The following is a 26,702-nucleotide window of genomic DNA, read 5'->3' on the forward strand; positions in this document are numbered from 1 at the left end:
ATGAAAATATGATTATAAAAGACTTCAGTGTAAGATAAAGGATGCTCAGCGTAAAAAAGAAAAAAAATGCAAGTAAAGACTTTAAAAATCTTTAAAAATCATTCCTAAGAGGCACTCTTTGAATAACTGATGGGTCATATTAAAGTCATTTGAAAGATACAGCACCAAGTTCCAGCATGAACGAATATTCTTATGAGAATAAGTGGCATTCTTGTTATTCATTCTGGGGAGAGATCCTCTTCTGTTTAGGAAACTGACAAGTGAGAGTGGGCTATATTTCCCTGTCCAGCGGTTCCCTCTGAACCCTGGAGGTTGAGCATCACTTGGCAGGTGGGATGATGCTGAGCCAGGAGTTACAGAACCAACATGTCTCTCTGCCTTTAGCTACGGGCCAGCTTTGTGACCTCATCCCAATTTCTCGTCGGTCCACTCTTCCAAGCAGGGATGTCATCGGGGCACCTGAGAACAGCCTGGAGAAGGGACATGAACTGCAGGCACGGCAGCTTCAGAGCTTTAGCAGTGCTGTCCAAGAAGAGCCCCAGGGATGGAAGAAGCACAAAGCCAGCTGGGTTCCTTGTCACTTCTCCCTGAAGCCCTTTTGGGTTGACACAGAGCTGGGCAGCAGCAGGAGACAGGCCTGTGGTCCTTTGCAGCCCATGGTCTATGCTCAGGAGCCCCTGCTGCCTTTTGAAATTCCAAACCATACCCTCTCCAAGAGGGTGGCTGGTGTTCCTACAATGTGTACTATGGTTTAGCTTTGTCAGAATCAGTTGGGGAATCCTTCATTTGTTGGGAGGCAGTGTGGCTTTGTGAAAAGAGCCCAAACTGACACCAGAAGTTCCTAGGTGCAGAACCTGTTGCTGGCTGAGTGACACTGAGCTAGCCAGTTTAGCTGTTCAGAGTAGTTTCTACATTTCTAAGACAGGAATGAAATGATTGTATATGGAAAATTCCTACCTTAATGTTCAGCTGCAATCAGAACTCAAAAGTAGCCGTTATTATAGTTAGTATTGCTGTTGCTGTCTATGGGGCTGGACGAAGGTAGAGGTAACTCCCCCTTCACCCTGCCCCAGACTCCATAGTGGAACTCGCTTCCTGACTTTCCCTAATGCTCTCCCCTGTCCCGCCCCCAACCCACAGCACACTCTCACTGCTGGACTCCCCTTGACAGTTCCTTGAAGGTGCTGTTGATGCTTGTCCCCTTTATAAAGACGGTCCATCAGCTCCCTGAATGTATGGCGGCACACCCTGCCAGCCTGCCTGAGACACTCCCAGACGTAGATGTTGCCACTCGTTCCCCACTAACCCTTTCCCCAGGCTCCATCTAAAGCCATAAAGAGTGTGGGATGGAAGACTTTTTGGCCAGGCTGCAGATGGTTTTAATAATGATAATAATGATACAAATATCATAATAGATACTAATTACAGAATATCTGCTATGTGATAAGGTGTTGTCCCTTTTCATTTCATTGAATCCTTATTGTAACTCTTTTGGACTCTAAGACCATGTTTGTTCCATTAAATGTTGAGCAAACCTGGGGCCCCAATCACCCTGCCTTCCTCCTACACCATTCATTCTTAAGGATTCCCAAGGCCTAGAGTTTCAGATCATTTATTCATTTGGAATCAGCTAAGGAACCACACAAGACAACTAGTCTGATGGTCACAACTGGTTTCTTTTCTCCATCAATCAACACCCCACAGCTGATTGGACAAGCTAGGAGTATTCTATAAATAATAAAATGTGTCATCTTATGGGGAATTTCCAAAGGTTCAGCACTAGTTCTCAGCACCCTGAGTTTCTCTGTGACCTTCAGCAGCTTGGCCAGGTTTTAGGCAGCAAGTGCTTGCAGGGAGAGTCTGCAAAGAGAAGGAGAGGTTCTCCTGGGAGAGGATCTCAAGCCTTACCTGGGCCTGATCCCAGAGTGCTGCTTCCTTCTTTAAAGCTCAAGAAGGAAGACAGCTTCTGACTTGGTTATGCTCATGTAGTAGTACTCAGGAGAGAGATGAAAAATTAGGATGTGTTTATGTGTGTGTGTTGTCGCGTGTGTGTTGGGGGAAGGGATGGAGAATTGAGCTGCAAGTAGGTGACCAATCATCCCAGTTTGCCTGCAACTGAGGAGTTTCCTGAGACACAGGACTGTTGCTGCTAAAACCGAGACGGTCCTAGGCCAGCCAGAATGGTTGGTAACCTTAGCTCTCGGAGGGGGTCACATTTATTCATTATTCTGGGGGGCAGTGCACTATTGTAGTTAATGGTTTAGACTGTCTTGGTTCAAAGCCTGTGTCCACCTGGGCAAAATAAGCCCTGTACCTCATCAGTTTCCTCATCTGTAAAGTGGGGATGGTAATCATACCTACTTCACAGGTTGTTGTGAAGATTGAATGACCCACCAAATGTCAGGTCCCTGACACACAGAAGTAACTGACAGCCACTGTACTGTTTGTTCCCTCACCTAGCAGCACAGCCTGGTCCCATGGGTGCTTTTTCCTGAGTCTAGTCGACCCAAGACCCTATGAGACCCCCTGGTGTCAGCGTGCCGTCCCATCTGCGTGGCTGCACAGCAACGTCTTGTGCATCTCTTTGCCAGACTGAGAGCTCTGTGGGGTCGAGGGGAGCCAGGGCTGCACCAGGATTCGCATCTTTCCAAAGACAGAGTCTGTGTTCTGAGCACAGACTGTGACAGATGTCATAGCCTAGGAAGGGGGAGCTTGAGGTGTCAGCGGGCAGAGGACCTGTGTCTCCGTTACCCCCCTCTTTGAAGAAGGAGTATGTGGGAGAGGAGAAGATGGGAATGGAGAACTCTAATGTGCCGGATACCAAACACTGGGGTCAGTCCCACGAAGACACACCAGACCCTTCTTGTCATCTGATGGTCACACTGTGATGACACAGTCTCTCTTTACACATACATAAACACACACACACACACACACACACATGCAAACACATGCACATTTTCTGCTGGTTCAGCCTCCTCTAGAAGGCAAGATGTAGGGCCTGCTTTCCCCAGATTACCTGATCTCTCTTCTCATCTCCATTAGGCGTGCGGACGCTGCAGACCTCCGTCTCCAAATTTCTCCCAGTGCCTCTTTCCGTCCGAGTCCTGTTCCATGCCTGGCTTTTCTTCCCTTTGCTTTGAAGAGTGGGGACCCTGCTTTGTAGGATAACAAATAGAACTGTCAAACACATCAGTGCGGCCGCCTGCAAAGATAAATGGGGCGACAAGTGGAGCAACCTCTGTGGATCCCGGGGCCCCAGCAGGAGCCGACACTGTGACAGATGGGGGAACAAGCAGCGCTGACACAACTGGGTCGCGTGAATGTTGAGGGGTGAGGGTGGTGTCTGCTCCTCCGTCGGCTCCCCTCCCTCTCTACCACGCATGTACTATGTTGCTGGAGATCATAAAGAGATAGCAGGCAGGTCGCCACTCCTCACCAGCCTTGTGCATCTTCCCTGTCAGCGACACAGGGCAAGGAAGCAGGCTGTCTGCAGAGCATCCTGCCATCTTGGGGTGACAGCTGAGTTACGTGCAGAGAAATCCAGTCCTGGGCAAAGACCAGGACAAAGTTTGTCTTTAACCCTGAACCTCATCTTTATCCAGGCCTGCGCTGCTTGTTGACACTTTCTCATCTGTCCTTCCAGCAGGCTAAACTCACCTCTGGTTCTCACCCAGGAGCCCCTCCCAGGCCTTGCCAATCAGCCCGTGCAATCGATCTCTCCACTCTTTCCTCTTATATCAAAATTGCACCCTCTGTGTCCTGTTTCATTAGGCTTCGGTAGGATGTCCCACTGATGGCTCCCGAACTGCCCTCCTTGCTAAACAGGGTACACATCAGCACATTCCCAGGGAAGGGCTGGCCTGGGCAGGGCATATTGGAGTCCCTGATTGAGGATGGCCCACAGGATTGGAAACTCCACTCCAAAGGGATCCAAATGCCTCATAGTATTTTGGGACAGAAATTCTGGGTGGTAATTTTTCACTTCCAATCTCCTTTTTTATTCTGCCTAAAGAGAAGCTTTCCTTTACTCATGGGTGCTGTTCTGAGTCAGGGTCTTCTCTGGGTCTCTGCCTTCAATATCCACTGCTAATGGGCCACCTGGGCCCAAACAGTCAGTTCAACTCATTAAACATGTAGTGAGGATCCACTTTCTGTAAAGCAATATGCTGACTGCTGTGAGTAGGGGGAGGCAGAGGGGTGGCTGCAAAGATAAATAAGCTGTGGCTTGTTTCATTTCAGACTCACGACTTAGTTGAGAAGAAAGCCATGTATGAGTAGCTTGAGTAAGAGGCCAGCCATGAAAAAGAGCTAACGGGGCAGAATGAGAACAGGAGGAGGAAGACTAATCTTGACTTGAGAGGAACAAGGACATCCTCAAGGAACAGGTGGGGTTAGGTAGGGCTTTGACGGATGAAGAGGATCTGGACAGGATGAAGTGGTGGGAAAAAGACTCTAAATAGAGGGAGATAGAGGGAGGAATATGAATTCAGACAGATGGGAGATGCAGAGTGTTCTGGGGTCTGGACTTGGTCAAACATGACGGGGGCACATGAAAAGTGTGTGTGTGTGTGTGTGAGAGAGAGAGAGAGAGAGAAAGAGAAAGAGAGAGAGAATGGTTGGGAGAAAAGATTGGGCACAGCCTTAGGAGTCTGGATTTCATTCTGTATTCAGCTTTGGAAGGGGAGACAGAATGATTCTTTACTTTCCATTTCATCTCTCATTGCAAAATTCTCAATGGAATTGGATGCTGCTCTTAGTAATGTGTAAGGAAATAATCATCACACAGTTCTCTCGGATGCTCCAAAAAGCTGGGGGTGATGGGCAGTAGGGAAAGAAAGGACAGAGGGGAGAGGCCAGTACAGAGTGCCTTTGTGTAGAATGAATGAGCTTGTGCCAATTACTGAACCTCTTTCAGCCCCAGTTCCCTGGCTTAAATAGGGATAACATATAGTACCTGGCCTAACACAGGGATAATAATACTTCCCCTGTAGGGCTGTTGTGAGGCTCATGGAGGAAATATATGTAAAGTGTCTGGCGCAGTATACCTCAATACCTGCTGGCTATTATTATGATTGACCCCCTGCCCCCTGCTCCATTTTAGCAGGCAAGAGCTCTCAGACTCTGTTAATGGGCAGCTGTATAAAAGAAGCACGTGGTTTGTCCACAGGACTGATGCTGCTGAGGGATGCTCAAAGTCTAGATGATGAGGAAACTTAACAAGATCAATACCCCTTTTGGAAAAGATTATGTGCTATACTAGGCAGCAAATAGACCATTGAAACTGGATTTGGAAAACATTTGTGGAGTCTATTAGAGATGGTTAAACATACCAACATAGAGAAAAATAAAGAGTGGGTTGCACACATGCAGCCTGCTAGCACTCTTTCTCTTTGTGTGCCCTTTTCTCTCCCTCCCCCTCTCCTTCCCCATTTTCAGGTTTAGGTAAGTAGGACTGATCAAAAAACATGGCTGTGTCGATCTAGCTATTTAGAGTGTGTGAAATTTTAGGAGCCGAACAGGAAGTGATGCTTCTATTTACAGTGGGCAGTGGAGGAGTTCTTCCTGATTAAGAAGTTGATGGGTTTTCCAGGAATAACTGAAATCTCTCAGTTAGCTTTTTAAGATTACTAGTGAGCAATTTAGTGCACTGGAGCAGGAATTTCATGTTCTCTATTGGCTTGAAATAATTAGATTATTTTGTGGAATGAATAAATGAGAAGTTAACTCACTGGCTCACTGGCCCGGATCAGTGTGGTAACATGACTTATTTCTTGTAAAGGTGAATACTCTACAGTGTTGACCTTACAAATGATTGTTTTGACTCCCTCCCCTTTCTCATTTGTAATATGTTTTGGGTCATTGTGTGAGGGAGGCTGCCTAGTTGAGTGGGAAGAACGTGTGGACTTTGGGATCAGCCAAATCTTGATTCAGTTTTTATGAGGTATGTGACCTTGGGCAAATCACTTAACATGCCAGACCCCACTTCCTAATCAGTAAAGGAGTCGTAATAATACTTACCTTATATGAGAGGCGTATGAATTAAGCCTGTTACTGAAAGGAAAGCATCTAACACAGCTTCTAGCCCACATTGGGAACCCAAGAAGACATTAGGTTCCTTTTAGTCTTCCTCCTTACCATATTATCTTTAAATGAGTAATGTTTATACCAAGGATAAACAGCCAGCACATTGATAAATTATGATTTTACTCAATTGTTAGCTTAGAAAGAACTTCTGTCTTGGTAAAATGCTTTAATGAAAATGTCTACTGAGCCTATGCTTTTGGGTGAAGGGAATGGGGTTTAGCATTTTGCTTTCTGGCCACGAATGACCGAATTCAAGGCAAAACCTCTATCTTCAAACCAACCAATGATTACCTTAATATATAAAGTTTAAACAGAATCTTGATTAGGGAATTGGTTTTGCATTCTCTTCTGTTATGGCATTGTATACAGTGGGCATTCTATAGTGCTTAGATAAAACACAGAAAAGAAAAAAATCAACAACCAAGCAGCAGTTGGAGGCTGGAGGACTGTTGGAGTTTTGGTCAGTTGGTGATAGAAGTAGACATTGCTTTTCACAGATTTGTTGGTTTTGAATACTTGCAGACTACCCAGCCATGCTGGGTTCAAGTGCCATAATTCAGCAGGGTCGGATGGAGATGGGTGCCCTCAGTTCCTGCTAGAACATTAGAGCATTAGAATTCTCGTTATGGTTTATTCCAAGCCTCAAATCTGTATATCACTTATCTGCTGCATTGAACAAATTGAAAGTGATCACATTTAGGAGCTATTGGTGGGAGGTTGGTGCTTCCTCCTCTTTAATAACATCTTGGGAGCTAATGGGGTTCAGTGATGTTCCTCACATCCATCACACCTCCCTCTGCACAAATGAGCTCAGTTGGAGGTCGGGTTTATTGACGTTTAAACGAGTATATTTGGCTCACTGTAGCGTGTATCTAAATGAACACTGCTTTGGTGTGTTGAAACTGAATGATTTACTCTGCATCCAGGTGAAACGGGAATGTTGCAGCATTCAGGTGGGGATGAGGACATACGGAACACAAATCTTCCAGCCAAGAATTAATATCTTGATTATATCATAGGTTATTTTGATATCGGGATGGGAGAATCTTAGGAATGTTCTACTGAGCTGGAAAAGGAAAACAATAGTCAGAGAGGGGTTGGGGGTGGGGTGGAAATCAGGAGGAATGCCCCGGTGAGATTACAGAGAAGACCAGTCAGTTTTTTCCTACAACGTCATGCTTCCTCTTAGAGGACAAAAGACACAACCCATTTGGGCTTTGGTGACAGAGCTTAGAATTTCTGAGGTAAAATCATGGAAACCACAGTTCATTCCCTGTAAATACTAGTGGTCAGTCATGGCAGACCTGCTTCCTTGACTCCACATGCCCTCCAGCCATTCTTCCATTTCTCTTATATGCTCTAATACAAACTTCTCATAAGAGTTGTCTAAACACCTTGTTTCCATGTCTTTACCTCCCAGTCTCTCATCAACCTACTCAAGTCAAGCTTCGGACTCTACCAATTGACGGAACACAATTTTGCCAAGATTACAAATGACCTCCTGGATGTTCCCACATCCAGTCACTTTCTTTTCTCATCTGTTTTTTTTTTTTTTTTTTTGGCTGCGTCGGGTCTTAGTTGCCACACACAGGATCTTGGTTGTTGTCTGCAGCATCTTATGTTGTGGCACGTGGGCTTCTCTCTAGTTGTGGCGCGCAGGTTTTCTCTCTCTATTTGTGGCTCCAGGGCATGTGGGCTCTGTAGTTTGTGGCACACAGGCTCTCTAGTTGAGGCGCACGAGCTCAATAGTCATGGCACACGGGCTTAGCTGCCCCGAGGCATGTGGGATCTTAGTTCCCCTACCAGGGATTGAAGCCGCATCCCCTGCATTGGAAGGGGACCACCAGGGAAGTCCTCTCATCTTGTTTGACCTCAAAATATATTGGGGCAATCTTACTATCCCCTCCTTCTTAAAACATTCTCTTTTCTTGGTTTCTGTGAAAATTCTTTTTTTTCTGACTCTTCTTTGACCCCACTTGACCATGCCTCCCTGGTCTCCTTGGCTGGCTCTTTCTCTTCCACCTAACCTCTAAACGTTGAGATTCTTCAAAGCTTGACCTTAGCTCCTCTGCTTTGTATCTCCAAAGTCTCCTCCTAGCCAATCTACTCAGGTTCCATGTATTTAAGAGCAACATTTACACTGATGTCTCCAATATTTGTATTTTTCTCTCTCACCATCTCTTCTGAGTTCTAAACTTATAAATCCAACTGTCTCCTTGACATTGCTACTTGCAGACATTTTCAACTGAGTAATTCCAGAAAGGTACCCTTGGTGCCTGTTTCCCAACTCCTGAACATCATACGCATCAACAAGTCCTGTCAATCCAAATTCTACAATATACTTTGCTATGTCCATTGCTATTCTTAGTCGTGGCCTGCATCATCTTCCAACTGGACTACTGAGATGCCTCCTGATTGATCTTTCTTCTTTCAGTCTCACTTGGTATTACAGTTCATTCTACCCATAGCAGCAGTTTCCCTGCTCAAAACCCTCCAAATTTCCACATAGCCTCTAGAACAAAACCTAAGTTCCTATCATGTGTACCAGGCCATGATTGCTCTGACCCTTAGCTCTCCAATCTTTTCTTACTAGACTTTTCTCCTCATTCACCGTACTTTAGTCATGATGCTCTTCTTTCAGTCCCTTGAACATATCATACTCCCTTACACATCAGGGTTTTGCATATGCTGTCCCCTTTGCCTGGAATGGTAATTTACATCACTAACTTAATGGCATTTACTGTAGGCTAGGCCAGTTCTAAGTGCTTTTCATGGATTAACACATTAAATTCTCATATCACACACATGAGGTAGGATCTGTTATTCTTCTGTTTAACTGATGAGGAAATTGATTCACATTTTTTCATCTGAATGTTCTTTCTCCATTTTCATGTGACAGCTATCTCTTGTTTTTTAGATCTTAGCTTAAGTATCACTCTTCAAGGATGCTTTCTTGGACTCCCCTATCTAAAATGCTAATTTCAATCTCAGTCTTTAGTTTTGACTTTTATAGCATTAATTATAACTTGCAATTTTTTTGTTTACTTGAATTTTTGTCTGTATGGACTGGGATTAAGTCTTTCTCACTCATTGCTATATTCTCATGGCTCAGAATGGCAGCTGACTCCTAAATCTTTCTTGAATGAAGAAATGAGGGAATGAATGACCACATTACATGAAATTTAGTCAATGAACCAGGGAGAGGGAAGGGGTGGGAGAGTATGCTGTATAGAGACACCAAATGAGTCATAGATGTGTTGTACTTGTCCACATGACTTGTTCCATTCCATCCTAGTTTTCCTGAAACAACAACAAAAAAGCAAAGCAAACAAACAAAATGAGTGAGAAAGAGTTTAAAGAGGAGAAGACTGGTTACTCATATATATATTTCTGATCATAGCCTAAGCACTAAAGTAATAAAGACTTACTGTGTACTCACTCAGTGGGAGAAATGGCATAGACAAAAACGTGGAAGCAGGAATCAGAGTTTGAAGGAGTGACTATAGTGGCCTGTCTGGGGTAGAGGGTTTGAGTGGGAGTGCAGTGAAAGATAACTTCAGGAAGTTGGGTTGGGGCCCTGAACACTGGCTTAGGGAGTGTGGATGTGAATCACTGAAGGTGAAAAACCACTGAAAATCTTTGTACCAGTAGTTTTGGAATTACCAAGAATCATGAAACCCTTAATATATTATAGACATTAAATTTGTGGTCTAAATGCCTTACTGTTATGTAAGTTATAAGAAGTATATAAGTTATAAGAATGTATTTTCTCTATGTTACTCACTGTCCCATCTATGAGGACCCACAGTTTCAGTGCCACTAAAGCTATGTTAGATGAAGTTAGCATATAAGTGATCTTGTAGCTAATTGTGTTTCTGCCTTTGCTAGGGCTAAAAAGAATCTGGACATCAAATTTAAATGATTTAAATAATTGTGCAGGTCCTTTTGTCTTGTGTTTCTATTATCACTTCCTGGTTTCATTTACTGTTAGATATTGATTATTTTAATGTTGTTATCTTTATTTTTATTATTCTGTATTTTGCATATTTTATAATTTCCCACGAATCCTTTTTGGTATAAGCTGGTTAATATATACAGAAAAGAAAGTTTTCATAGGCTTAGAAATGTTTTTTGGGGGTGAATTATTCTTGCTTTACTAGCACAAAGGTGACAGTATTTATTTAACATGGAATTAGTGTAGGGGTAATTGTTTGTATCTTTTCCTTTAAACCAACTTCCTTTACCCTTGTGAGTTATTTGATACTCAAAAGGACCAAACAGAATTAATGGAGAGAAAACACTGGTGTAGTAATGACCCTGCCTTAAATTTCATGGGACCTGATGTAAAGAGTACTAAAAGTTCCCAGGGAGTAGCTGTCTAATCTTAAAAAAATAATTAAGTGCTTATAAAGGAGGCTAGGTCTCAACTTGACTTTCTGCATCCCGCATGGGCACCTGTTCAGAGGTTTGACATGCCCAGATATTAGCATTTCCATTTCCAGTTTCCCTCTTTTCTTCTTCCCCATTTCAAGGGGTGATTAGATTTATTTATTTATTTATTTATTTATTTATTTATTTATTTATTTATTTATGGCTGCATTGGGTCTTTGCTGCTGTGTGCAGGCTTTTCTCTAGTTGCATCAAGTGGGGGCTACTCTTCATTGTGGTGTGCAGGCTTCTCATTGCGGTGGCTTCTATTGCTAAGGAGCACAAGCTCTAGGTGCGCGAGCTTCAGTAGTTGTGGCACGCGGGCTCAGTAGTTGTGGGTCATGGGCTCTAGAGCACAGGCTCAGTAGTTTGTGGCACACAGGCTTAGTTGCTCCACGGCATGTGGGGTCTTCCCAGACCATGGCTCGAACCCATGTCCCCTGCCATTGGCAGGCAGATTCTTAACCGCTGTGCCACCAGGGAAGTCCCAGATGATTAGATTATATTCAGATCTCTAAGTGTAGTCCAGGGATCCTTGGGAGGTCCATAAGACCTACCAGTGAGGGCTTCCCTAGTGGCGCACTGGTTGAGAATCTGCCTGCCAATGCAGGGGACATGGGTTCGAGCCCTGGTCTGGGAAGATCCCACATGCCGCGGAGCAACTAGGCCCATGAGCCACAACTACTGAGCCTGCGTGTCTGGAGCTTGTGCTCCACAACAAGAGAGGCCGCGATAGTGAGAGGCCCGCGCACTGCGATGAAGAGTGGCCCCCGCTCACCGTAACTAGAGAAAGCCCTCGCACAGAAACGAAGACCCAACACGGCCAAAAATAAAAAAATAAAATAAAAAAAAAGACCTACCAGTGGGTCCAAGAAATCAAAACTATGTTCAAAATAATATTAACACATTATTTGCTTTTTCCACTTTCATATTCTCATGATGTACAGTAGAGTTTTCCAGAGGCTATGTGGTATGGTATCTCAAGAGACTTAATGCAGGAGCAGATGTGCAATTCTAGTTACTTTCTTTAAGCCAGGCATTAAAGATATTTGAAAAAATGCAAAGCAATGTCATTCTTTTTATGAAAATTCTTTTTATTTGAAAAATATAATTTAAAAGAATGTTTTTTATGTTAACATGTGGGTTTATTACAATAATATTTAAATGAATGAATAAATCAATATTTTAAACATTTCTTGTTTAAAATTTTGAATATGGTAAATATCATGAGCATTAACAATTCTTATGGAAAATGTAAAAGAGTTTGCATTAAACAAAAGCCTTTGGGGATCCTTAATAATTTTTTAAGAATGTAAATGGATCCATATGCCCAGAAGTTTGGGAATTAACACATCAAAATGACTAGCATACCAATAGTAACTTTTCCTTTGTCAAGGGGAGGAACACTGAAGAATTAAAGAAATAGAACACCAGGTGATATTCGTGAGGACAATAGAGTGGGGACGGGCTCAGAGTAGACCAATGCTCTTGGAGGGCGGAGACTGGGACCTGCCCAAGCCCTCTTTGCCTTCCTTGTGTCCAGCATTATACCTAGCACACAAGAGTGGCTCAATACAATCTGAATATTGAACAGACTAATGAATAAATGATAAAACACAGTTCATCCTCGTGAAAAGTACATTTGACATGGTGTACAAGGTCTAATTAGGGCCAGGCCTGCCATCTGCAATTGAGATGAGCTTTTATTCAATTTTCAGTTTATCCATTTATTCAATGGTTATTTATTGAGCATCTATTATGTGCCAACTGCTATGTCTAAGTCATATTACATCTTCAATTTTCTCTTGTCTGAAAAGGAAGCTCAAATAATCTATGAAAACCCTTCTAGCAATGTCTTCCTCTGGATAATACAAGAACTCTCTCTTCGTCTCTCTTAGATAAGCTAACACAAAAAAGAAGATAACTTTCCTCAGGCAAAAAGCATTGTCTGCTTTAAGTGCTACTGTAGAAACTTAAGAGGCAGATGGTCCACGACTGCCTTGGCGTTTTACAGATGGAAATGGTCAAGTTTGGAAATGAAAAGAATTTAAAGCATGAAATCAGCTAGCTCAATCTTATTTTCTAGATTTACTCAGTATTAAACTCCAACTGAATAATTTCAATTCAGGGAATTTGGAAACCCTACCAGTGTCTCCTCGTTAGCAGAAAGATTATGATCAGAAGTCTTTTGTGAGAAATCTGAGAGATTTTGTGCAGTGAATGCAAGCCAGGAAACTGTGTCATTGGCCTACATGGGCCATGATTTTGGAAAGAATGAATGCCCCCTTTCCTTTAGTCACATGTCCACAAGCTCCACTGTGGCTGGCAAAGTCTTAAGTGTTCAAGCTCCACATGCCTGTTTCTTGGAGACTTGTATGAACAGATTCCCACCTGTATTTGTCAGTTTTCATTAGCTTATGTTGCAGTAACAAGCAACCCCTACATCTCAGTGGCTTACAACAAAAATTTATTTCTTGATTACATTTCGTATTGGCTGTGGGTTGGAATAGCACTGCTCCTGCTCCAAATATTTTCTTCCTTTAAGAATCTAGGTTGAAGAAACAGCCACCATTTGGGATAACTATTACTATGGAAAATGAAAAAGAGATACAGATGAATCACACAATAGTATGTAGAATGTGGCATTCGGTTCACATTCAGTTGGCCAAAGCAATTCTCATGTAGCTTGCAGTCATTGGGGGCAGGGGAGTTACTCCTCTCACAGAGAGCTTCTGAAATCGCTTGGCAGTGGACAGGGATGTATATCTCTCTTACAAAAGGGAGAGTGAACAATTGAGAACAATAATACAATCTAGCACACCATTCTTTGCAAGATATTTTATAAAAGAATTGCTTTCTCTATCCAGTTCATTTTATTTTATGATATCTAAGAAGGAAAGAGGATCTTCCTGAAGTTCATGAACTTCCAAGATATGCATATGGGCCTATTAGAGCACAGTTTCTTAGCATCAGAGGTGAGTCTTGGTTTTTCTGCCATGGACTTGGAAAAATACAGGAAAATGAAAGAACACAGCCCTTCACCAAATAGAAGCAAAATAAACACATCCTCACTGAGAGCAGTGCCCTCCTTGTCCCTGGCATTCTATGACTGACAGAAGCAGTGAAGAAGAGATCTGGCTACTATGCATTTTCTCTTTCATCTCTGTTCCTACCTTGTAGAAACCCCACATGTCTAACCTCTGACCTGAGAGTACAAGCAGAGGCAATGCCCTGTCTTTGAACTCCACAAATGAAAGTTCAAGAAAAATGCCTGGAAATGCACAATGTACTCCTTATCCCCTTCCCCCCACCAATTCTCTAATCTCTCCTCTGCTGCTTTAATTTGGGCCATTAACACTTTGCACCTGGACTATTATAATAGTCTCCTAATTGGTTTCTCTGCCTTCACATTTACACTCTGGTAATCTCTTCTCCACTTGAGTGATCTCTCTAAAGTATACACTAAACCACGTTACCGCCCTGTAAAATTATTCCCCAGTGCCTGCTTCTTTGAGCCACAATTTCATTACCCGAAAAATGGGAAAATAATATCTACTTTGTAGGGATGAGTGTGAGGGTAAAAGGAAATAATACATGCAAAGTGCCTGACATGCTATCTTAATAAATGGCAGCTAATGATGACTATTATGATAAAAATCAGAATCCTTTTGCAAGCCCTACTAAGCCTTCCAGATTGGGCTGCTAGCAACCAAAGCAACTGTATTTGGCTCCACATTCCCACCCCACCATCCCTACCCACAGCCTATGCTCTCGCTTTGCTGAGTGACACTCAGTTCCTTAATTGGCCACCCTGTTCTTCAGCTTCATGCCACTGCGCTGTGCCATGTCTGGAATGCTTTTCCTCATTCAGTTCACTCAGGTCCCACTGCTTAGAATGAAGATGCAGAAGTGCCTCACAGCCTGTGTTGCTCCTGTCCCTCCAGGAGAATGAACCGTTCCGTGCACTGGTGCCCCTGAATCGCTGTATTGTCCTCTTCTGTGTGTCTTTTCTGCTAGACTGTGAGTCCTCTGAGGGCAAAGACTCTGTCTTAGTTACCTCTCCAAATGGGCCCCATTGCCTGGCATGTACCAGGTACTCAAAGAAATGACAGACTGCAGGAGGGGTTTGAATGAAAGATAGATTATAATCAAGCAAAGGCCATGCTAAAATATTAAGCTTGGAGTGGGAAACCAGAGAGTAGGTCTATGTCCTCTACTGTGAAGGGGCTCAACACAGCCTTGGGTAAAAGTAGCTTTGGTATGTATGCCTTTAGGAAGATAAATTTATCATGAAAAAAAAATCCTGAGTTAAAAAAGACCTCCAGATGGGCTTTTTCTTGATATAGTAAGTCAGTCCTTTATAGATCCGCTCCTTAGCATCCTAAATCTTGAGATGTCACGCTGCTCCTGAGGTTAGCCAGTTGCCTTAGGCTGAGTAGGCGTGCAAGGATAAGATTAAACAAGTAATTCTGTTTGGCTGCTACACGCACCATTGTTTAGCTAGAAAAATTAAATTCCTATTCAAGCCTCTCAACGAGTTTAATAAATGCTTCCGGTGCATAGAACTGTGTGTGAGGCAGGAAGGAACAAAGCCATTCCCTGGGAGTGACACATTTATTAACCCCACTGAGTAATGCAAGCCTGGCACCTAGGATGCTGGTCAGGCAATGGGTGGACCTGGCAAACACAGATGAATAAGACCTCCCTGCAGCGCACCTGTTCTTCTGTGACACAGCGTAGCTTGGAGGACAGGGCTCCCGTTTCAGCATTGGGCAGACCTGGGTTCAAATACCAGCTCTGTTGCTTTGAAACTCCTTACCTCCGATATGCTACTTGTTACTCTTTGCATCCCAGTCTTCTCAGCAGGTGCCATTTATGGAGAGCCTTTAATGTGCTGGCAATGTCATTTGTCTGCTTTAAGCTTGTTATTTTAAAACATACATAACATGAAATTTGCCATTTTAGCCATTTTTTAGTGTGCAAGTCAGTGGCATTAAGTATATTCACAATGCATCTGCTTTAATCTGATGTAACTCTATGAGGAAGGTATCATTACCCCCTTCCTTTCACAGATAAGGAAACTGAGGCTCTGAGAAGTTAAGTAATGATGATTCTTATAATATTCTTGGAGCTAAATATAAGGAAGCTACTATTATGATTTTCCTTTCGGGACACAGGCCAGAAGACACTATTTAGACCATTAGAGAGGGAAAGAAGAGTGGAAGTTCTAGATTCCTTAGTTTTTCTTTTTAATTTAGAGAATACCTTATTAGTTACTATAATCAAACCCATGTAGGTAAGACCTTTCATATTTAATACAGTGCCTTACCCCTGTACAAATGGAAAAAATTGTTTAACATTTCTAAACCAATATGGCTGTTAATTTCTGTACAATGCCAACCCAACACGGTGCAACTGGGATAATTTTCCAAAGTTGACAGCACAGCTAAAATTTCCAAAAATTCAAATTATATATATGTGTGTATGTGTGTGTGTGTGTGTGTATATATATATATATATATATATATATATAATTTATTTATTCATTCAAAAAGACCAATAGCAGTATGTTATGCATCAATAGCAGCAACAGCTTTTCCAGGTTCTGCAGTCATGTGAACAAAATTATAGAGATATCCAGCACACTCCATTAAAAAAAAAAAAGGTAAAAAACAAAACCTCAGAAAACAGCAAAGTTCTGTTACTGGTGTGGTACCTGGCACCATTTTTTAAATTAGCTTCTCAATCATCATATGGAAAGAAAACATTCCAGAATAACGTCATTATAAACAGATCTGATAAAGCACAGTCACTACTACGTATCATAAAGCAGGTACAAGATATTTTACATTCAAAGAGGTATGATACAGTACTGTTAGATTCCTTAATTTTTCTGATGTGTTAGCAAAAGTGCCAGCCTCAGCCAATGGAGGGAGTGAAAACAGGCAGCACCTGGGCAGATGGGCGTCCAGGCCCCAGCTTTGGTGCTGACCTCGAGGGCTGACCCACTCCAACCAAAGCCCCAGGAAGGGGTGGGTGAGGAAGGAAATGAGTTAAGTCTGTCTTCAGACACGTCTGTATTGATTCTGTCAGTTTCTTGCTGCTTGCTGACAGGAGATAGATGGCTCATAACCCAGCTGGGCACAGCACATTATGTCCTCGTCTTGGGGCTCCTAAATCATTTTGAAATTTTAAATTCCCCAATCAATATTTTATGGCGAGCACGAGACAGTGATCAGGCCCACTTCTCTCCAGGGCGTGTGCTCGCACACGGGGACCTGGTGGAGGTGAATGGCTGGAGGGGTTGGCCCTGCTTGGGGAGGACTGTGGGCTGGGTTCTCACAAGGGTGGTCATCTAGGCAGGCCAGGACCAGAGGGGGCCCTTGCAAGTCAGGTGTCCCCAGGGTCCACCTTTAAAGGGGAAGAAACCTGAGGACAAGAGATGGTGAGGTTGATCAGCTCCTAGGAAAACTGAGACCAGAACTCAGGTCTTCTGACTTCCAGCCCAAAGCTCTTTCTGAAAGCATGCCTAGCAGAGGGCCTATTACATAGCAGATACTCAACAAATATTTGTCCAGTGTTGAACAAATGTTAAAACTCACAAGAGCCGAAGTTTGGGCCAAATAAGGTTTTGTACTTATTAAGCACTTACTAAGTGTCAGCCTCTGTTCTAAGTTCTATACTTGTAAAATATCAGTGTGTACTTACCATCCCATGAAGCAGGGACTATCACTTTCCTCATTTTACATACAGCAAAACTGAGGCTCTGAGAGGTAAGTGGCTTGCCCAAGGTCACACGGCTGGTAAGTAAGAAGGAACCTGCATTGAAAGCCAGGCATTCGGGCTCTAGACCCTGTGCCTTAGCCACTGTGCTATGTTGGTGCCCCACATAGATAGGGTTTGCTGTTCCCCAGTTGTGTTTAGACCCATATCCAATACACATCTGTGTTTCATCACACGGAAAAGACAGAAAAAAAAAAAGGACTTTGGTTTTGTAACCAGCTAGTGGCTCAGAAGGTAAGTAAGCAATCATCTCTCAAATATGAGACTTTCAGAGATGCTGAAAGTGAGGGCCAGACTTGAGAATGTTTAGAGGAAGCAGCAGCTGGATGGGAGGACAGGACCTGAGTCCCCAAGGCTTAGAGCGGGAAGTAGGTGCTTGACAAAGAAATTTTTGATGAGTCTGGCAATCAGCAGGCCTGTTTAAGTGCTGCAAAGAAGAAAGAAAAAAAAAATCCTCACCTGTTACACTGGCTCACAAAGCCTTCCCCACTGGATCTGATCCCTTCCTGACTTTTTCTCCTTCCCTTCCTCTTGTCACTCACCCCAACTCACTGTGTTGCAGGTTCCTGCACAGGCCCTGCCTCACCATCAGTTGTCCCCTTGGCCTGAAATGCTTGTCCAAATGGTTGTCCCATGGCTGGCTCCTTCCTGTGTTGTAGATTTCAGTCGAAAATACCACCTGTGCAGAGAGGCCTTCCCCTGCTCACACAGTCGAAACTGCCCATTAGGCCAGAAGCTCCTTGAGAGCAGGATCCTTCATGCTGATGTCTAGGACGGCACCTGACACATGGCAGGTGATGAGTAAATATCAACTAAATGAAAAAAAGGTAAATCCTTAGAAGGAGGCCCCTCAGATGTCAGGCAGAGCACAACAAAAGTAGGAGAGTGGAGTAGGATGGGAAATCGTGAAATAATTTCATGTCTGTGAAAGACCATCTCCTGGGTCGGGGATCTCACCGTCCACCTCCCAGGGAAGTTCACGCTACTTTCTGATGGTTGCAAAGTGCTTCCTTATTTGGGCATGAAACCTGACTCCGTCACTTCTACCCATTCACTGGTCTTGATTCAAATCCCGGGGCCCCTGAAAGCTGTGCTCCATCCGCAGAAAGCTCCTGAGACACAGAGAGCCCCGCCGTGCTGGGCAGTCTGTGCAGGTCAGGAAACAGAGGGAATAACTGTCAGGTCTGAGCTGCAGGGATTTTATGATACACCGTGTACAGTTTTAGCTGTCAGAAGTAGCTTGCTTTTCCAAGAGAACACACAGGGAATTCTGGGTCCACATTCTTGAGTCCTCTGAGAGCAGTAGGAGGTTTTGCCAAGAGCTGGGAAGGAAAGCCAAGAACTTGGCTGTTTTCCTTTTAAACGGTCCTGTTACAATTGCAGGGAATAATCATGCTCTTGTCCACTTCTGTGTTGTTTGATACATTGCAAAGCCCTTTTGGGCATATTATAGAGTGTTCTCATCAATCTTACAAGATATCTGAGACAGGTATCACTGCCTCTGGAGAAGGAAGGACTTGCCTAAGACACTCTGCCTCTGACTTCAGGTCTATCTGTGATTACAGTGCTGTGCTTCTCAAAACTAAGCCTGTGTAAAAGTCACTTGGAAAGTTTGCTAAAACACAGATTCCCAGAGATTCTGATCCCATAGGCGTGGGGTGGGGCCTGGGTCTAACAAGCACCCAGGTGATGCTGATGCTGGGCAGCATTGGTCCAGATAACTCCACCCTGCCCAGGTGGCTGTGAGTGACTTCACACCACTGTCTCTCTCTGAACTCCGGTAAATAACAGGTAACTGTGGAAAGCGTGCTGCATACAGTATTTCATGTGATCTCACAATGACCCATGAGATAGCTATGTTTATCAGTCCCATTTTGTAGATGAGAAACTGAACATTCAGAGCGGTCAAGTAACTTGCCCAAAGTCCCTCATTTGGTAAGTGGCCGAGTTTGAGTTTTGTTGGACTTCAGAGCAATGGATTTAACCACAATGCCATGCTCCTTCTTGGAAGTGGGAGGGGTTTCTGGCTAACTGGGTCTTCTGTCCTCATTGGGAGGAGGGTCCTGCTTCCCACTGGGCACTAAGATGAAAGCTGAGGTCCCTTGAGTTAAGAGCCCAACTTCTTTCCAGGGGTCAGAGCTATCGTGACAGCTAGATGCTCTCTACACTACCCTAGTTTATAAGGCATCAGATCCTACCCACAGGATCACTTTATACTTCTGCTAAGATCCAAATGCCGTTGTCCAGGGCGAAGCAACCCTGGGCAACATTGCCAAATGGGTCTGTTGTGGGAACCTCCAACCCTGCGTGTTCCTCCTTGCATGCTCCTCCCTGCTCTCCCCAGTAGCATTTTGGAGCTTTCCTGCTTTTTGATCTTTAAATAGAATAAGAGCTATTCAACTCTCAAAATGGAAAGGTTAGCAACTTCATGAATAACCCCTCCCACATGTCTTTGCATTTTAAAGAGGATTGAGAGAGAAAAGCAGTGATTAACCAATAGAATTCATTTCTAAATGTTCCATTTCCGACATCCCAGTGGGTAGGCAGGACAGGGGTCTTCCTCTCTTTCCTCCCTGTACGTGGCCTTCATGGCACCAAGCACAGCTGCTGTCCCATAATTATAGTGGGGTTGCCTGTTTCATGAGTGCTTTCCCACTGGACTCTAAGCTCCATAAGGAATAGAGATTTCCTCTGCTTTGCTCTCATCGTTGCTCAAAACGAAGACCTGTGATGGGTCTGAAATTCAGTCACACCTCAGATATGCTAAATGTGATGTTGTTTCTCTGTAACTGTCATTAGCCATCATTTTTTTTTGCTATTGTGGAAAGACTTATTCTTGACAATTAAATGTAGCTTAGTCAAATTCTGGCTCAATATGTAGCCTCTTTTCACTAATTACTCAGACAGTGAAAACTCAGGTATTTTAAAATTCAAAATTTATACTAGGACCATTGTTCATATCAAGTGTTCTTCTCTCAGCTCTTACCTAGGATGGTGCAGGAATCATGGAATCAGGACAGCAAGAGGTGGGAAGGTTCCCATGTGATTTGTGTTCTGGCTTCTGGTCCTGGCTGGCCTGTGGGGTGGTAGTTGGTCCCACGTGGTTAGGGGACATTGTTCTCACTGAACTGGTTGCCTCAGTGTCTGTAGCTGCTGTAATGTATGGTTTGTCTTCCTGGTTCAGTCCAAGTGACCCTGCTCACTGCCCAACCAATTCGTGTCTTGACTCAGTTCTTGCTAACCACAACGATCTTCTGAAATTTCCAGGGTTGAAATGTCTGTGTGTGTGTGTGTGTGTGTGTGTGTGCGTGCGCATGCGTGCGTGCGCGTGCATGTGTGTTTGTATGTGTGTGTGCTGAGAGATGATACATCCTCTCTGATGGGGCCCCTTCCTCCCACTTGGGATTCTGGAAGCAACCCCCTGGAGGGGTGCCCTGGAAGGGACAGGCTGGGTCCTCACAGGACACTCACTTACATGTTAATTTAATTTTCTTGAGTTCCTTCTCTGTGATATTCCTTGAGCTTCTCCTATCCAGTAGAGGAAAACTGTTTCATTTCATCTTTTCTATCCTGCCTACTCTAAGGAGTCCAGAAAGACTTTTTCATTTTCTCAAGTGCCTGGTTCTTGCACTGGAAAACCAGGGCTTTCAAGATTATTGTCTTTTCTGTGAATTTTAAAAAGTTAAAATAGAATGTCAAAGAATTTTTCTTCTTGGAAAACTTAATTCCTTGTTTTCTCTTCCATTCCACCCCACCCCACCCCAAAGCCATGGATAACTCAGACTCTGAGGGTAGAGGGCTGGTGGGCAACACAAGCTACCAAATTACCAGGAATGAGAAATACACAGAATAATATTTATTTATTTATTTATTTATTATTTTTTTTTTTTTGCGGTACGCGGGCCTCTCACTGCCGTGGCCCCTCCCGTTGCGGAGCACAGGCTCCGGACGCGCAGGCTCAGCGGCCATGGCTCACGGGCCCAGCCGCTCCGCGGCACGTGGGATCCTCCCAGACCGGGGCACGAACCCGTGTCCCCTGCATCGGCAGGCGGACCCTCAACCACTGCGCCACCAGGGAAGCCCCTCAGAATAATATTTAAAAATACTATTCTGTTTAACTTTTTTTTTCTTTTTTTAAAATTTATTTATTTAATTTATTTATATTTGACTGTGTTGGGCCTTCATTGCGGTGCACGTGTTTCTCACTGTGGTGGCTTCTCTTGTTGCAGAGCACAGGCTCTAGAGCGCAGGCTCAGTAGTTGTGGCACACGGGCTTAGTTGCTCTGCGGCATGTGGGATCTTCCCGGACCAGGGATCAAACCCATGTCCCCTGCATTGGCAAGCAGATTCTTAACCACTGTGCCACCAGGGAAGTCCTAAAAATTCTATTCTGCTTGACAGTAGACACAAGTGTTTATGGAATAGACAATGGTAGCATTGACTCAGAGTAAATTCTGGACTAACATTAAGGCTCATTTTGAGGTTCTTAGAGCCTTGGAATGTTGAGTAAATGAGGGCCGATTGGAGACTCTAAGATACCACACGCTAGGGACAGCCCAGAGTAATGTGGTGATGATTATGACAATAGCACTTCATTTACAAATATTTTTCCTACAGACTATTTTATAATTCATCCTTTATTTTATGAAGCAATATATTGTGTGAGGCGTAGTGCTAGGACATGTTCCTCTGTGAGGAGAGAAAATTTATTAAATTGGCAGTGTTTATGAATTTCCCTCTTCCTCCAGCCATTATTTGTTGAGAAAGAGTTTAAGTTAATCTGTATCACGAAGTGCTGAGAAGGAGGACATGAAGATTTGGAGGAAAACAGTTTCTCTCCCTTCCTCCTCTCCTTCCTCTCCCATCCCCTCCTCCTCCCTTCTCTCCCCTCCTCTTTCCTTCCATTCCTTCCCCCTCCTCTCTCTTCCCCCTCCTCTGCTCCTCTTCCTCTCCCTTCCCCTCCCTTCCCCTCCCTTCCCTTCCCTTCCCCTCCCTTCCCTTCCCTTCCCTTCCCCGTCCTTACATCCTCTCTTCTTCCCAGGCACTCTCATCAGGGTTCTGGGTTTCTTTCCTTTGTGACTAGCCAGAGGTGATGACTCCCAAGGTCTGGATTCAGGCTTGGGAGAGCCAAGAGCCTATACTTGGATTCCAAGTCTGAGTTTCATGCTCACTTAGCTCCATCTGGGTTATGAGACAGGCTAGGACCTGGGACCCTTTGCTGCGGTGCTTGCACCTGAACAAACGTCTCCTTGAGCAACAAAATACAGAGAAACTATAGGGGACTAAAAGTAACTGCAAGCATATGTAGTTGGGGCAAATTATGGGCAAGATAGAAAAAGAACAAAAAAGCCCAACTGCCACTTCTGAAGAGCTGGGAGCAAAAACAGGGTCCAGGAGCAATAGCAGGGTACTGCGCATGCCCCCTGCGCTCAACACCTCAAAGAGGTGGGCAAACCACCTAAGCCACTCCTCCTGCCCGACCCCTGGGCACACCCCTACCCTCACCCCATATAAGGAACCAACACATTCCCCACTTGGGGAGTGAGCAAGGGAACCTGTTACTTGTTCTCCTGCTGCAGCAGTGGCCCCAATAAACCATTGCCTGAATTTCTTGTCTGGCCACTTATCAATTTCTATTGACTGGGGAAGGCCAAGAACCTAGGTCAGCATCAGCTCTACTGTGGTGGGATTGAGCACTGGCCCGGCTAACAGTAGTGCTTCCTCACGTCCCAGTGCATCATTATTTCTCGCATGCCCAGCTTCCTCAGAATGTCCTGGATAAAGAGGGCTTATTGTCAGGTTGGAATTTAGGCCTTTATTTGTCAAGCACTGGGGATCACAGGTCATCAAGACCAGGGATCCAACCCTCAAGGAGGTCCCTGTGCAGTGGTGGAGAAGGACAAATGCATAGGAAAGGCCAGCATGGTAGGGTGAGTGCTACACTAGACATGTGTGCCAGGTGCTGTTGGAGTGCATGGAGGTCATCTCATCCTGCCTGGCTGGGGAAGGCTGCCTGGAGAGGGACACCTAAGCTAAGAAGGCGAGAACGCTGACAGAGGCAGGGGAGTGAGCAGCTGTGCTGGTTTGTGGAGTAATCTGATGAGGATGTTGAATCTAGGCAAGGTGAACAGAATGGACAGTGGCATTCCAGGTAGAGACAGAGGATAACTAGGGCCCACGATCAGGAAGGAGAATCAGGAATAGGTGGAATTGTGGGCATCTCCTCTCTCCTCGGGGGTGAGAACTGGAGCTGGGATGGGAGTGAGGCCAGGGTTGGGGAGGAGAGATGGGGGCAGAGGGCCAAATACCAAGCCTGGGAATACCCCAGTTTCAGGGCTGAAAAGACAGAGGAGCTAGAGAAGAAGATAGCCGGCAGGTAAATCCTAGCAACAAGATCAAAGCATCACCAAGCCCTGGGTCCTCTTGGGGTCCAGCAAAATAGTACGCAGTCCTCACCCCTTGGTGTTGCTGGCATTATAGGTGGTATTCATCACAGCTACATCTTTCAAGAGATTACCAAGTAGCAGGCACTATGCTACACTCTAATGTATATTATCTTCTGGATTTCTTAGAATTCTGTGTGGTAGGCATTAGTTTTCCCATTTTATAGATGAGGAAACAGGGTCAGAGGGGTTAAGTGACTTTTCTCAAGGCCCCTGTGTCACACAAGCTGGGTCAGAACCAGAATTGGAATCTAGACTTTTAAATTCTATGGTAAACACTGTTATTATCATCCAAAAGGGCTATTAGAAGTGCAGCACCAACATTTCCTGGGAGCTTGTAGAAATGCAGAGTCTCAGGCACCATCCCAGATTTGCTGAATCCGAGTCTGCATTTTAATGAGTGAATTATCCATGCATTAAAGTTGAGAAGCTCTGCTATACATTATGTTCACTCATCCCCTAGCTTCTGACCTTGTGTCAGGGGTCCGCTCTGCCCTTGATTCTTTGCCTCTTGTCCTCTTCTCCGTCCCTTCTGTCCCAGGAGGATGTGAGCTTGGTGTTGTTTGGTTTACCTGGTGGACCTGCTTTGCTCTGTGATGGCAAGGGTTTTGCATTGTACTTCAGTGCGTCACTGAGTGTTTCTCAATGGGATGGTCTCTTAAGGGAGTGTACGCATGAAGGAGAGGCAGCTTTTCCTTGATGACGTTCTGTCCCTGAAGATCTGGCTCTGGGCCTCAAATGTATTGCTCCCCAACTGTGCTGATCAGATCACTGTGATCCTGTTATTCTCTCTGAGCACACACACAGCCGTTGAAGTCTGAACATCTCCCCACCTGGCTCTTCAGTCTGCCCAGCACTCCAGGGAGGTCAGCCCTCCCCTTGTGTGGATGTTCCCCATCATCTGCTTACAGAAGAGAAAGGAACTCAATAGCTGCTGGCTGCTGTGCTCAGTTGCTGATTGACATGAAGCAACATTATAACAGTTACTTTCAATTTGGCACCTTCTATATGCCAGGCATTATGCTAGGTTTTATGATTTCCATTTTACAGATGGTGAAATGAATTCTTAGAAACATTAAGTGACGTGCTGAAAGTCACATGGTTAGTAAGTGGCCGAGATGGGATACAATCCCATGTTCATCTGACTCTGAAGTTCATGCTTTTTCCACATCATCTCCTTGTTAGACATGCTTCTCTTGAGAGGCTTATGGTTCCCAATTTCTCTTAGTCAAAGGGACAGATGCTCATAATTTTGAATCTTTGCAGACCTCTGGTGCAGTGGCTCTTAATTTTTAGTGCACATCAGAATCAGCAGGTGGGCTGGTTAAAACACTGATTCAGCCGTTACGGGGTGGGGCTAGAGCATTTGCACTTTTCACAAGTTTCCAGATGCTGCTGCTGCCGCTGCTTTGAGTAGTTCTCAAAGTTTCCAGGCGACACTTTGAGAACTACTGCCCTAGTGGACTGGGGAAGCAGAGAAGTGTGGGAAACAACGGACCCATCGTTCCCATCTTCTCTGCCCTGTGGCTGCCGGCTGGGCAGTGCTGCTATAACGCCTGTGGCTTGCTTATTGCTTCCTGAACATTATTTTACAGGAGAGCAGAAGCCTGGTTATTTGCATCTGTTTCAGTTCAGTGTCTCCTCTAATCTGGGTAGTGTGTGGGCTGGTCCACTGCCCTAAACTCATGAGGGTCACCTGCTAACAAGGTGAGGATTTTAAAAAGCATATAGTAACATAATTAAAGGCCTGGAAACTGAAAGCATGGGTATTTCCCAGGAACAGGTAATCCAGTTCAGAGAATAAAAAAGCCCTGGCTCATCCACCCAACTAGATGGTTCCTCTAAAATTTGTGAGATTTGCAAAAATGGAATTCATCATTTGCCTTTCCCTAGAGTTCTTTCCTTATTGTGTGTAGCCAAGCTTCCAAATAGGGTCAGCTTTGGATTTCCATCATGGGACATCAAGCATGTTTGGGAGAACACTAGGGGTCTATCTACATGGAAACGCTATAGGCATTCTGGCAGTGAGAGGCATGGTGTACAGAGCATCGGGGCTAAGAGCGTGAGGCAGTGGAGTTAGATAGAGCTGGTTGTGAATGCTGGCTCTGCCGTTTAACAGCTGAGGGTCCATGAGCATATTACTTAACCTGTCTGAGTCTCATTGTCTCCAGAATCAAGGCTGATATAAAAAATATTTTGCCAACAGATATGGCACGGGCATCAGCCAGTCAGAATGGATGGAGGCCAAATCAGAAGCAACACCATCTGTAAAAAAGCCAGAACCAGGGTGGATGACTGGCTTGCGTCTTCACATATGATGTGGGTTCCATCTGTGGTTTATCTCTGTGCAGTAAGGAGGGTGTGTGTGTGTGTGTGTGTGTTTGTGTGTGTGTGTGTACACACTCAGAGAACAGCAGGAGGCTTTCCTGAGAGTGAGGCTACCTATACTCTCTGGCTGTTTCAGGGTCAGGAGGGATACCTCTTTTGGAGGCCTTGGACCATAGTCAATTTGGCCTGCCCTACCCCCTTCCCACAATTTGGTTGGTAGCCTGAAGAATGAGAGAGGGTCCCATTGGTTGATTCTTCTTATTCTGCTATCTTCGGGGAGAGGCAAGACCAGAAGCCTATTATTGCCTGAGATATGGAAAAGTACAAAAGACTGCATAAAGGGCTCTCCACCCAGACACAGTGGAGAGGACCGGAACAGTCCTTGCCCTGCCATACACCCATTGGCTGCTCTGGTTTACCTTTTCTGGGAAATAGGACAATGTACCTCATTGGCTTGTACTGAGAAGGAAGCGAGATAACAGGTATTAAACGTTGGGCACACAGGAAGAGCTCAATAAAAGGAAGCTCTGTGTTGGACCATTGCTCTCCTAGGCTGTACGCCTAATGCAGCAGGAGCTCTGAGGCTCAGGAGGGCACAGTCCACTGCCTGAGAGCCAGTGGAGCCAGGGGGCT

The sequence above is a fragment of the Hyperoodon ampullatus genome (genome assembly GCF_949752795.1).
Source record: "Hyperoodon ampullatus genome assembly, chromosome: 2".
Classification (NCBI taxonomy): domain Eukaryota; kingdom Metazoa; phylum Chordata; class Mammalia; order Artiodactyla; family Ziphiidae; genus Hyperoodon; species Hyperoodon ampullatus.